The following is a 14092-nucleotide window of genomic DNA, read 5'->3' on the forward strand; positions in this document are numbered from 1 at the left end:
TCTGTATTAGAAATTCCCAATAATGGTCGAACCCAGTTTATTGTTCCCAGTAATTTTTGTGCATCATGCAGGTTTCTTACATTGGTATTGATCTGCAATGGTTGAGGAATAATAGTTTGTGCTCTTATTCGCCAGCCCAGATATTTCCAAGGGGGAAACTTTTGGACCTTTTCTGGTGCTATACAGAGACCTGCCGAATTCACGGCATCTGTGACAAGGGCTACAGCTTTCTCCATGACTTCGTGATGTTGTGCTGCCACTAAAAGGTCATCCATATAATGATACAATAACACAGTAGGCATAGCATTTCGGACAGGACTGAGTATTTTCGCAACATACCATTGACACATTGTAGGGCTATTTTTCATACCTTGTGGCAGTCCAACCCACTGATATCTCTGCAACGGAGCTTGCATGTTGATGCTTGGAATGGAAAAGGCAAATTTTGGTGTATCATCTAGATGCAATGGGATACTGAAAAAACAATCTTTAAGATCTATGACAGTTAGATGCCAGTGTCGAGGGATCATAGTTGGAGACGGGAGCCCGGGTTGGAGGGCTTCCATATCTTCCATAGCATCATTAATTTTTCTGAGATCATGGAGCAAGCGCCACTTGCCAGTTTGTTTTTTAATAACAAAAACTGGTGAATTCCATGGGCTGGTAGAGGGCACAATGTGTCCTTTGGACAGTTGTTCTGAGACTAAGTTTTGAAGTGCGCGAAGTTTTTCCAAAGGAAGGGGCCATTGATCCACCCAAATAGGAACATCAGACTTCCAAGTTATTTTTAGGGTGTCACGCACTTCAATGGCCCCATCTAAAAATGTGTACGGATAGACATTCCCCATTGTGACAATACATCATGTCCCCACAAAACCATAGGGACAGGCAGCACAAAAGGTTTAACAGAAGCCACATGTCCCTCTGGTCCTTGAATTTGAATTAGTTCCAAACTCTGACGACTATTACCGGTCCCCCCTATCCCAGCCAGTGCCTGAGAGACATTAGTCAGTGGCCATTGCGGAGGCCATTTGGCTTGAGAAATTACTGTGACATCAGCTCCAGTGTCAATGATCCCATTTAGTGCTATTTGTTGGTCATTGTAAATAAGGGTACACTGATACATAGGTCGCTGTGGAGAAATGGATTGTACCCACAAAATGTGAGGTAACCCTGTAGATCCAAAACTTCCTTTCCTCTGCGGAGGGTGATCAGAGGTAAGAGAGCTTACCCCTGCCGGGATCAAAATCAATTGCGCTATTCTACTACCTTGAGGTATCGTACAAGGTGGAAATGGAGTCCATGCCATAATTTTAATTTCGTCCACACTGTCAGAGTCAATAACACCTGGTAAAACAAATAGACCAGACAATGTTGTGGAAGATCTACCAATTAATAGAGCCTGTGTATCAGGGGGTAATGGTCCTTTGACATTTGTTGATAATAAATGAACCGAGGAATCGAGCAACATTACTGTGTGTGAGGTTGCCAGGTCCAATCCTGCGCTGCCTGAGGTTGCTGGACAGAGACTTGAGGTGTCGGTACTTCTCTCCGAGCTTGTTGAAATGTCAGCTGTGGCACTTGTGTCTGCGCGCGTCGCTGCCCCGCGCTCTGCGGTCCGTTTCCCTGTATCGGTTGTCCCTGGAAATCATACTTAGATCGACACTGATTAGCATAATGACGCCCTTTCCGACATGTCGGACAAACTCCAGGACCAGGAGGTTGTTGTTTATTCCCCGCAGCCCGCGCAAGACAATTTCTCTTTAAATGGCCAGGCTTACCACAACCATAGCAATTCCCCACACCACGCATTGTTGCAAAAGCAGCAGCCATAGCTTCAAACTTATGGTCAACCGTACCGATTCGGTTACATGCTTCCACCATTTCCACCAGAGTGGGGTTTGGGTTGGGAAGAGACTTCAATAACTTTTACAATCAGCATTAGCATTTTCAACAGCTAGTTTTGTTAGCAATATATCCCGAGCTTCCGCATTATCTACTTGACGTTCCAAAGCCTGTTTTAGTCTATCAATAAACTGCATATAAGGTTCTCGAGACTCCTGAGTGATGTTAGTAAAAGCTTTTTGTGGCTTTTGTACATCAGGAACCTGGAAAAAAGCCTTTTTTGCCTCTTCTCTAATTGCCTCGAGAGCCGCACGGGGGCAGTGTTGAGCCTGTGTTACCGGATCAACATGTGCCCCGGTGCCCATAAGATGTTCTATTGTTAATGCAGCTAATACAGGATCATTATGATTAACATACGTGAGCAGGAGTGCTTGCAGTCCTCCTCTCCAATGCGACTCCCACAACGTATACTGAGTCGGGGTTAGTAACAATCATGCTAAAGATTTCAAATCATGAGGAGTCATGATATAAGTATCAAACACAGAAGATAACAGGCTTATAAAATAGGGAGAAGAAATACCATGTTCCGTAACCGTGCGGCGCAGTTCTTTAACAACCGAAAAAGAAAGAGCCTCCCATCGTGCTCCCCCTGCCCGACCCTGAGAATACAAGACCGGAGCAACTATAGTTTTAGCCATGTCCAAATCCCCCTCCTTTAAGGCTTGTTTCTTTATTTTTGTCCACACATCACGTAGATCAGGAGGGTATAAATCAGGTTCTTTTTCACGGTCTATCGGTCCTGGGTCAAAAGGATCTTCTTCTGGCGGATACCCCACTGCATTGACACCCAGGGGTCTAGAGCACTGTGACTTAGAGGCTGATGAGGAAAGAGCTGTAGGAGCTTGCGATTCCTCCTCCTCTCCTTCCTCTGCTTTCATAGTCTCAAAAATAGCTCTCCACGAAGAGAGCAGACGGTGGGACTCAGTATTGCCCTTTGTCGCAGAATCCCATAATTTCACCCCTGTGTCGTCCCAAAGTTCCCGCGTAAAAATTGTAGATGCAGTCACTGCGGGCATATTTACTTGCACCCACCTGAGCATTGCTTTAAGGTCTTGTCCAGAGATATTTTTCTTATGTTTATTAAGAAGACCTTTCATAAGCTCATAAACGTCTCCTTCTGGGGACGAAGCCTGATTCCCCATTACGGATTCCCCACAGCTCACCTCTCACCTCCGGAGGGATTTATGGCCGGCTCCTGCTTCCTTTCAGCAGATCATTCAAAGTTCTGTGGGATTCGCTGCATGTCGCTCAGATAGGCGATTCGAGAGCCCTTCACGTTAGATCCTTAAACGTATCACGTTGGGGTCACCAATTTGTGGCGAATGAGGAGACGGGACGCAGCTTGATGCAAGCAAATGTCGGTTTATTGTACAGGAGCACAACTTTATATACACTTTCAAAGGCTGCGCGTCTTAAACCAATTGGTTCCTGAGGCTAAGCCTTGCATACTAGGCAATCCCTGATTGGCGGCTAATTAACAGCAAGATGTTGCTTTTCCTTGGCGCCAACTTTGGCGCCAACTTTGGCGCCATCCGTTTCCCGCTCCCCTGTGCTCTGCAAACAGGCCTCATTATGTTAATTGCTGTCTAGACAAGCTCATCATGTTGATTGTTGTCTAGACAAGCCCGAGCACATTCCCCTCAGCTAACTGATTGCCACGCATGGTCCTAGTTTCCAGCCTGCTCCTGCAAGGCTGGATGTAAGGGTTTGCATTCAGAGATGCTGGTCCTGCCTTCGTTATTGGGTGATGCTAGGCAAAGTCCCTTCACCTCTCGGGGCCTCTGTCTTCATGCATATAAACCCATTAATTTCACTGAAGTGATGCAATGCCTGAAAGTCCGTGAGTTGGCTTTTCAAATGCTCTGGGATCCTCTGCTGGGTGGCAGTGTAGGCAGTGGAGCAGATCTAGTTTGCTTATCCCTGCCAGTCCAAAAGGGAAGGTAAAAAAGAGTGAGGCTGGTAACCTGCAGCTGAATCCCAGCTGCTCTCCCCTTGCCAGCGAAGCACTGCAGTGTGTGCTCCTTCATCTTCATCCATCTCCCCGAGCACCTCTACGGGAGGAAAAGCCATCTGAGGGTGTTGGTGGGTTGTCCATTAGTCGTGGCAGTAGCTTTGAGCCAGGAGGCTCTCCTGAGGGCTGCTAGCTTTCAAAAACCTCCTCTTAGCTCGTGAGTGTGGCGTAAAACTACCTGCCATGCCAGCGAACAAGTGATAACCTGATCTGCTTGGGACCCCGTGGCTTGGGGTCAGCCCCTTGCTGAGCTGCTCCTGCTGTTCCTCCCCCAGTGCGTGGCTGCTCCTGCGCTTACGCGACAGTCTCTGCAGATATGTTGTTTATTAAATGATCTGCTTGGTTTGTGTCTCCCCATGGCTGCAGGCGCTGTCGCAGGCTGCAGAAGCAGGAGGAGAATGAGAGGGATTCTTTTCTCAAGCAGTGTGCAATGGACCCCACGCTCCAAGAACACCTTGCCCTTCTCTCCCGTGCCTTCCAGAACCAGAGGGCAAAGGTGCGAGAAGACTCTATGCTTTTCTCCAGTGATATTTTTGCCATTGAGCCGGTGGTAAGTGATAGCTGAGAACCTCTCTTCCTCCTCCTCCTCCTCCCTGAATGAGGTCACTTGGCAGATACCCGCATCAGCGTCTTGATGTGCCGAGAGGGAAGACATGAGGTTTCTAGTGGGGCTGGGAGAGGTTGTTGCAAAAAGCGTTTCTAAACAGTGAGCTCCTGGCAGGCGGCGAGAGCCTGCCTAAAGCTGAGCTCTGCTGCAAGGGCTATAAATTAAGGGCACTTCATAAGCGTCCTTACAGTGTTCAGGGGTACTGATTATTATATATAAGGGCAGGCCTTACACGTAGCGTATGGGGATTAACCATGGGCATTAGTTCACCTGTTGAAGAATGAAAAGGTCCTCTGTGGAAAGGAGGCCAAGTTCAGCCCGTTTAATCACGGAAAGACCAATCGCTTCATATAATCTGGATTTATACCATGTGTGACTCTCCCTCCCAGCATCGTCTGTGAGCCTGCACGCAAGGCTGGCAGCTTTAAACGAACTTTTTGAGTTTCACTGCAGACTTGGAGAAAACTTTTGGCTTTTGTGTTTGCGCAATCAAAACCTCATGTCCTTCAATGAAACAGAGCCCTGACTCTGAGTATTTGCATGGTCTGAGATGAAGAATGCCTGCTGCCTGAGCAATGCAAAATCCCTTCTCATCCTGTTGCAAACGCTAGAATAATCCAAGCCTCTTCTTTCTTTTATAGTAGGTGAAACTATTTTTTTTTTTAAGGAAGGGGATCTTGTTCTCTTCTCGGTTACTCCTGTAGCCCGAATGAGGCTGAGAGCCCCCCATGTGAGCACAGCTGCAGTTTCACACCACTGCAGCTGAGAGCAGCATGATGGGACCAAGAGCCTGTGTCAGAGCAGCAGGGGTATTGCAGAGAGCGGGAGCCGATCGCCTGAGCTGTGCCAGCTGGTTTTGGAGCATGTCCCAGGGCTCCTGCTTCATTACAACTGGGCTAGGTCTCCATAACGAGCTTAACCTGCTCTTGGGCTCCTGAAGTGCATTAGGGTGAGGTCCAGCAGCCTGGCTGCCCGCTGAGTCCTGGTGCTCCGTGTAGCGCTGTACGGACCCAGAGTGTAGCCTGGCGTCACGCCTTGAGTGGAAACCTTTCCTGAATGGCTGTGTTGATGTTACAGTTTGCTTAGGACTGGGTGTAAGTGGGATACTACAGGAGTCGTTCCCCTCCTGGCTGGTTCAGCATTATCAGTCTTTAGATTTCCATTAATTCCATGATTTATGGAACAATGGGTTTCACATTCATAGTTTTGCTGATGTCTGTCTTCCCCCCTGGCGTACGGGTGTCTTCACATCAAATGTTAGTCTTTTTTCCTATCAAATGTAAAATCTAAAAATCCACTGCTGCTGACTTCCACAACCTTCTCCCCGGTGAGAGTCCCGTAACTTGTAGCGTGGACAGAGACCCTTCTTGCAGCGCCGTGTAAATCTGCTGGAGGGGCCCCACCAGAGCTGGGACCTTGCTGCCTCAGACCTTCTGGCCAAAAGCGGCGGCTGCTCTTCCCACCTATCACCTGTGGTGCCTGGGAGCACCCTATAGAAAGAATCAAACCCTTGGAACAAGTGGCTGGAGGTTAGGAGGCCGCTGGAGGGACGATAGCCTTGGAAAGGCTCTCTGGGCAGGGTGGCTTTGCAGGGTTTGTGCAGCAGCTTTGCTGTGTAAGCGGGCCGTTAGCTGCCAGGGGTTGCTCTCAGTGGAAGCTGCAGCAGGCTATTTCGGCCTGTATAAGGTTAACTTGCTGATGAAAATAATAAGAGAAAAGAGGAGGAGCGGTTTTGCAGTCAGCCTGTGACCATGAACGTTTTGAGCAGCCGTCCAAGCCTGTGGGAAACAAGCTGTTCTGTAACTCTGACTTCCTGAGTGCGTCTCAAAGTTGATTTATTTTTGCAAAGATGCATGGTATGTCAGCAGAGGCATCTGTGGTAGAAGCCCAGGTGGCTCTCAAAGGACAAAGTCCTTGCTTTTTGCTGCACCTTCCCCACCACAGCTTAGCTGTAAGTCACAGTACAGACACGTGGGAGCTGACTCCTTGGAAATGGAAACCAGAGGAAAGGGAGGAAAAGGATTTGTAATCATTGCTCTTACCTTGACAAGTCATCACTGTCTTGTCATTGCCTGGTAGCGACTCCTCAGTGCCACGTGTCAGCTCTGAGCCGATGGAGGTGGTCTTCAAGATGTGCAGGTTACGCAAGTGCTACTGCTGTTGGTGCAGAGGTTGGGCCAGGAGATAACAGCGATATTTGTTCCTGCAAACCTCCACCTCAGCTGAGGTGCCCAGCTGGTCCCCATCCAAATGAGAGGGGACTGCAGAGCACTTTGGTTTTTGGCAGAAGGCGCCATCTCCAGTGGGAGCTATGGTCCATCCCTCCGCTCGCTGTGGGTTCGGTTATTTGTGGGAAGGGGCAGATGCTGGCTTTGGCGTTGCCTTTTCCCTGAGTGCCCTGAACTAACAGGATGCACTTTGGGGAGTCACTTCAGTACTTGTGTTGCCAGCTCTGCCTTTGGGGGTTTTGGTGTGCTTTGAGCAGTGATTTCCTTTCCATGGATCACCTTCTCCCTCCACCAAACAAAGCAGGCCGACAGTTGGTGGTGCCCCACTTTCCAAGACCAGCTTTTTCCTTTTCAGGCTGGTGGAGGTCGAGGAGATTCACATTATTTAGGGGCTGAGGGAGGGGAAGTAGGATCTGCATCTATTTATGGTTGGTCTCCTTATTGAGGTCACTTCTGTAGCGGTGAGTCATGGTGTGCCGTCCCCTCGGGTATCACGTTGGCATATGCTGTAGCAAAGCCAGGGCACAACAGCAGGAGTTTTTGTGCTGGATCATCATACATCCACCGTCTGTATTTTATGCCACCTGCCAGCTGCAGACTGCCTGAGGCTGACATTAAGCCAGCAGTGTTGCAATATCGCGTTCACAGCACTGCATAGTTGCATTTCTGTCCTGGCAAGCATCCACGGTAGTTTTCCATGATCTGACTCAACTGCCATCTTATGGAGAATATGCTAGCCGCGGCAGACCGCTGGCTCCTGCCGTGTCCTAGGGCTGGTACGCCTGTGTAGCAGTAGCCCGCAAGGGTGAGTAGTGAAGTGTATCCTTTTAACCAGCAATTCTTTCTTCCCCGTGGGGTAGCAGGAATGTGAGGAACCTTTCCAACAGCCTATTTTCATTTCCCAGGAGAAATAGGTCACAATATTTTCCAGTTTTATGGTCTGACATACAGCAGTAATGAAGGGAGAAATGACAAAGGTTTCCAAAAACGGTCATGTCCTTCACAATTTTTTTTTTAGCCACAGAATAGTAGAATAATGTGTAACTGATGATTTCTTCTTGCCCTCTCCCTTTGAGTCAAACAGTCTGGCGTGCAGCTTCACTGACAATACAGGGAAGCTGATTGTGGACGTACTGCCTGAAGTTTCTGTCCAAATACGTTGAATCCTGGAGAATGGTGATTTCATGCCAGAAGCTCAAGAGGTTTGAGTCTATTAACTGCTGGTGCAGGTTTTCTTGGGAGGGAGGATATGAGTGCAAGGCTCCATCAATAATGCGGCGTTAGGATTGTTGCAGAGAGCTGTGCGGGTGCATATGAATGGATGGGTTGTGTTGCTCGTCCGTAGGCTTGTTTCCTCTGATGCCTTAGAGCAGTCTCATCTGACTGTGCCTTGGGATCCAGCAGCACCCTGGATGTAGGGAGATATGTCCCTTACCAGGATCTTATTGCACCACTGACTGGCTTCCTGGAGCATGGCAGGACATCTGGTGAGTTACACAGCGTACAGAGAGATGCCAGCAACACTGCAGCAATCACCGTGGTCTCGGTGGTGTTGGGCAAATCATCCCGCTGGGGCCTCGGCCGCTGGGAATAACACCTGCTGGGACCCATCACCCCTCCCTCGCTGTTTGAAGATTTACGCTTGCAGGGTTCTCCCAGGTTCTTGCTGAAGCTGGATTTTGGTGCAGCGGAAGTTCACCATTTTGGTGTTCGGTTTGGGTTATATTTATATGTATTGGGTTATGTAACTAAGAATGGAAAAATCCATTTGACTTGCTAAATCTCTTCTGATCTGAGAAAACGTCTTCACATGGCTGTAGTGACACAGGGATATAAGGGAAGGTTTGGAGGGAAACCGTATCTTTTCTTTAGGTCATCTGGCACTTCTGAAGAGATCCTTGATATGCTGAAGCCAGCCAGTCCTTTATTATAGCCCTAATTAAAAAAAAAAAAAAAAAAAAAAAAAAAAAAAAAAAAAAAGGCAAGCCTTTACCGGGTGCTAGTAAAGGTAAGGGACTTAATTTTTTTCACAGCTGCTTCCAAAGTCTTACACATTTTGTAAGTGTTGTTTGCTCCTTGCTCATCACCGATGCTCTAAATAAAGGCTTACAGGGCTGTGGTTGAAAACAAGAAATGTAACGTTTGAAGATAAATGGTTTGTTGTCTCCTGTCTTAGGAGGGAGATGTCTGGCCAAATTCTTCAGTTGAAATTTACGTGATCTTCAAACCCTGAGAAGCCAGAGTGTATCAACAGTCTGCTGCGACATCTCAGGTACAGCTCCTTTCTCCTCCTCCTGCTACCCACAGCAAAGGCGAGGCACAAATACTCTTCCAGCCCAGTTGGTTCCCATGGAATTTTTAGGAAGAGCCGGTGGTCAGCAGGGCAGTGCCAGCACCTTCCTGCTGTCCCTGTGGCTCCCAGCTGGTCTGTGCAAAGCCAGGGCTTAGCGCGCCTGGCTCCGACCGCTGATCCCAGAGCAGCCAAAGCAGCGAGCTTTCATACCATGCATTCGTTGTGCTGCAAGGTGTTTGTAAAGGCAGAGAGGTACACAGCAGAAGAGCTTTGGTGGACGAGCACTAAGCCCCTGTAGACCTCCAGGATGAGCCTTTATTACGTGGATGCACCATCGGGCTCCTGAGGCGGTAGGAGCTGAGTGAATCGTGCTCCCTGCCCCTGGGTCACCTCCCGCTCTCCAGGCGCTGCCAGACCGTAGGTGGCTGAGCCCTGCTGAGCGCAGGGTGTCTGTGAACGTGCCACACGTGTGCTGCTGTCCCTGCGTGGGAATCGTCACCTCGTGGCTCAAGTCTCTGCTTCATCTGGGTCGCGTGTTACAGGGCTCGCTGCCCTCAGCAGGGTGAGCACCCTCCCCAGAAGTCAGAGTGCGAGCAGCCTGCTAGACAAGCTTTATGCTCCTCCCGGCTGACAGAAGTGCTGTCAGGTCTTTTTCTGGGAGCGGTTATCACTGACCCACCGAGTTATGCTGCCTTTGCCCTTACAGAGGTGATGGCCTTGCTGTGCTGGCACGGGGCAGGGAATGCTTGCAGCAAGCTCCGTGGATCAGGTTACCTTGTCCTTCCTCTCCGTCTGTGTGGTGCTGCTTGAGGTGGTTTTCAAGAGTGGGAGGTCCCTGTCAGATTTCCATCCAGGGAACGCTCTGGTTTTCCCCATCTAAGAGGAAGGAGGTGCGAGGCCCGTGGTCCCCAGCAGCCAGGCTCCCGTTCTGGAGGGTGCTGAGATCACTAACCCAGCTGCTTCGAGCCATTCCTTACTGCTCCAAGCTGACAGATACAAAGGCCATGAAACAGCTTTTTATTGATACGGTAATTGCGCAGGGTTTACTTGGCAAATGCCACCTACAGTAATTAACCAGGGCTCATGTTAACAAACCGCCTTCCTGGCCGCCAGCTGCAGTTGTTAGAGCTGTGGAAGGAAAGGATTGATTTAAAAAGTTGCTCCCAAGGGAATCCTGGCTCAGCGCTGTGCTCCTGGCCCTGGGATTTTTGCTGTGGTGGTGGGGCTGTCCATCACTTTGCTGCAGGGATCTCCAGGGGTTGTGCCTGGAGAGCTTTTGTTGTTGTTGTGGCAGAGAAATAGGAAAATTACTTACATGCAACCTGGGAGTTACAGGAAACAGAGCTGGGCAAGCGATCGGTGTTTAGAAAGAGGAGCCTGCTCTGAAAAAACCCTCGTGGTCCCTCAGGAGATCTGAACTCTTCCATGGGCCCCTTGGGAGAGGACCTCAAGGAGGTCACCTACCCCCCATCCCTCACAAAACAGAGCTGAGCCGCTGTATCGTCAGGGTGGAGACTGTCCCAGGGTGCAAAAAGAGTTTAAAGAAGAAACCAGTGATCTTTAACTAGGGAGTCATTAATTTTGCTTCTTGACGACTCTGAGCAGTGTGACTGCCTTCCTCGTGCATTTGCATGCCAGTCACAGATCCCTTTGGAGGACGATTTGCAGACAGCGTGTGCCCCTTGCAGGGAATATTTAGAAGCTTTGCCCTAGTGCAGCACTGTGAAATTGCAGTTGGATCTCGAGCCCCATGGGGAAGTGGCTGGCCTCCATGTGTTTTTTTGCAGTTGCCTCCATAAATCGCTTAGCCGAACGCTTCTGGACCAGGTGATTTACAGAACTCATCAGCACTGTGCAACTTGCAAAGCCAGCGGTTAAGAAGTGGTTTGAAATTTGTTTTGTTTAAGCTCAAAATGAACTTTCTTAGTTATTCATGCAAATAAAGCCATGGCTCGTGAGTGCTGGAAGGAAGCACGTGGTGGGGGGGCTCATTCACCTAAAATTCTATTTTTGTTGTTTTTTTCTGGATATGGAAATGCACTGGGTTACATCTGATTTCTTCCAAAACCCATTTCTAAGCTGCTTTTGCAGGGAGAAGCAAAATCCTCAGTGCTGATCCCTCCTTCACCTTGCCGTGTCCTACATCGTGTAAAACTGGATCTCTGTGTTGATGTGGTTGGTTGAGAATCACGTTCAAAACCAACCTCAAAACCTGGGGATGTTCCGTGGGCAAAAAAATGAGTGCCAGAAAGCAGCAGAAGTTAGGGACTTGGGAAACAGTTCTGTGCTGTTGGGCCACCCACACCCCTGTTTCTTTGAATGCCGAGTTGTAATCCCTCCATGATGTGCCAAGGTGTTAACCCAACTGAGATCCGAATTCTCACTCCACAGAACCGGGTGTGGCTTTGGGACTGAGGACAAGGAGGCTGCGGCCCCTCCATGCCCTGGTCCATGTGCTCTGGGACATGCTGTGGTGGGAGCATCACACGGTCCCAGCCTGGGGCACCCAGGCCTTGGCCAGCGGCTGGGTGCTCCTGGAAGCCCCAGCTGCTGGCGAGGAGCGGGACATACTCTCTTTTTTCTTTCTTTTTCTCTCGGCTGTCCTGAACGGTCTGTATTTTAGTCTGCTCGTCCTCCTTTCAGGAGAGCACTCTCTGAGGTTCACCTGGAAGGAGAGAGCGTAAAACTCCCAGGGTTTCCTAAAGTTCCAGCATCAATGTAGGGGCAGAAGAAAGGATAGCTTCCGCAGACCTTCCAGGAGAGGCTGAGGGCCTGCTGCAGAAGGGAAAGAATGGCCACTGATTTTTTTTGATGATAGTGGCCGTGGGACATGCCTCACCCATGATTATGGGCAAAACTTGTCCCTCGGAAATCTTTGTCATTTCCTAAGAGCCTTGATGGTTTAGAACATCAAGTTTTTAATGAAAATTAGGCCACATGTGATGCAAGATGGAAAAACCTTCTGAACAGCAAGTGTTACCGAAATCTCGGAATGAAGAACTTATCGACACCAATGTGATGCAGATAAGCAGACACTTCTTTATTGACGGCCGGGTGCGTGAGCGAGTCCTCTCACGATCAACGCACACCAGGTCCCAAAATCAGATTCCATATATAGAACTTATTCATACATATTCATTAATTATTCATACATAATCATAACATTTCCCGTAAATCATTTACATACTCTCCTCCTATATCCGATTATGCGCAGCAAAGCTTAGAAAGGTCTAGAAATGGGTCTGGGGTACGATTTGGGTAGGTGGTGTGTGAGTCGGTGGTCGCGATCTCCCCCTGCCGGAATTACCTTTTACTAAAGTTCACGGTTTCTTGGCAGGTAACCACAAGCTGTTCCAGTCGACTCTCCCCAGTTCCCATTAATCTCATATTCTGACATTTCAATGCACCTCTGCGTACAGAAGACTGGTTAAATACAATGGAACCTTCCAACCCTAGAGTTATTACAATAGTTCCAGGCCCTTCTTCTAGCCTTGGTACAAGACGTACAAAAGATTCCATAACGTCTCTTATTGTGTAGATGCAAGTTTCCTATAATTTTTTCCTTAACCTTCTACATTTCAATTCTATTAAATGATTTTATAAAATCAATTAATTAATCAAATAGAATCAATCGATTTTAACTTATTAACTAATCGGTAACACAAGCACCCAGTACTGCCTCTTTTCGGGTGTCTGTGCAATAGAAGTACACAGCCCTCTGATGCATGCCTGAGCTGTGAAGTGTAACTCATCTCTGCTGTCAGCTGGGCTTTGGCTGGATCCACTGAAAAACCACTGAATTCAGCAAAAGCTCCCTAGCTCTTCCTTTCTGGCTTTGGACGTGATCAAACATCCCCGTGCCACGGTTGCAAGCCCAAAGTCAGCGATCACTGAAAAGGCTGTTCCAGGAGGGTTTTTTCCGAGTTGTGGTCTAGTCACACGTGGGCTGCTCTTTGCAATAAGAAGTTGGTTTGGACATTCTGGAATGACTAAGCAGCAGACTTTTATAAAAAAAGGAATCAACTTTCAGTCCCTAAGCTTTAGTTAATGGTGGGTGTCACACAAAAGGAGCTCAAAGGATAGAGGAATAGTTTTGCACAAAAGCCACAGTGACGGTTGTGTACAACTTCTGGGGCTATCTTCTGCTCCTTGTGCTACTCGCTTTCCGTACAAGAGTAGAATGGGATGGCAGTGTTACCGAAATCTCGGAATGAAGAACTTATCGACACCAATGTGATGTAGATAAGCAGACATTTCTTTATGGACGGCCGGGTGCGTGAGTGAGTCCCCTCACGATCGACACACACCATGGTTCAAAATCATACACCTTATATAGAACTCATTCATACATATTCATTAAATATTCATGCATAATCATAAGATTTCCCATAAATCATTAACATACTCTCCTCCCATATCCGATTCTGCGCAATAAAGGTTAGAAAGGTCCGGAAATGGGTCTGGGGTACGATTTGGGTAGGTGGTATGTGAGTCGGTGGTCGCGATCTCCCCCTGCCAGAATTACCTGCCACTTAAGGTAACTGTTTCTTGGCCGGCAACTATGGGTTGCTTCACTCGACTCTTCCCAGTTCACATAAATTCTCATTTTGACATTTTAGTACATCCTCCTAGGTTACATATGAACAATCATCTCAAATCTTAAGTCTGTTATCTAAGTTCTAAACATTCCTACTAGGTGATTCTGACCGATTCCTCCGGCCTTGGTACGGGGCTGTACAGAGGATTTTTTATAGCCGCTTTTTACTATAACTATAAGTTTCATTAAAATATATTTTCTTATCCTCTTATATTTCTATTACATGATTGATTTTATAAAATCAAATAATCAATCAAATAAAGTCAATCAATCTTAACTTATTAGCAAATCTATAACATTTCCCCATCCTCTTATATTTCTATTACATGATTGATTTTATAAAATCAAATAATCAATCAAATAAAGTCAATCAATCTTAACTTATTAGCAAATCTATAACAGCAGGGTGACCTAAGCCAAAATCTGAGCTAGAATTCAGGCACTTTAGGCT

General features: G+C 47.8%; 1 pseudogene; it reads left to right on the forward strand.

Moving 5' to 3' along the window:
* LOC129734545 (hydrocephalus-inducing protein homolog) overlaps positions 1 to 14092 on the forward strand; it is a 73231-nt pseudogene that overhangs the window by 37145 nt on the left and 21994 nt on the right.

The sequence above is a fragment of the Falco cherrug genome, chromosome W (assembly GCF_023634085.1).
Source record: "Falco cherrug isolate bFalChe1 chromosome W, bFalChe1.pri, whole genome shotgun sequence".
NCBI classification, from domain to species: domain Eukaryota; kingdom Metazoa; phylum Chordata; class Aves; order Falconiformes; family Falconidae; genus Falco; species Falco cherrug.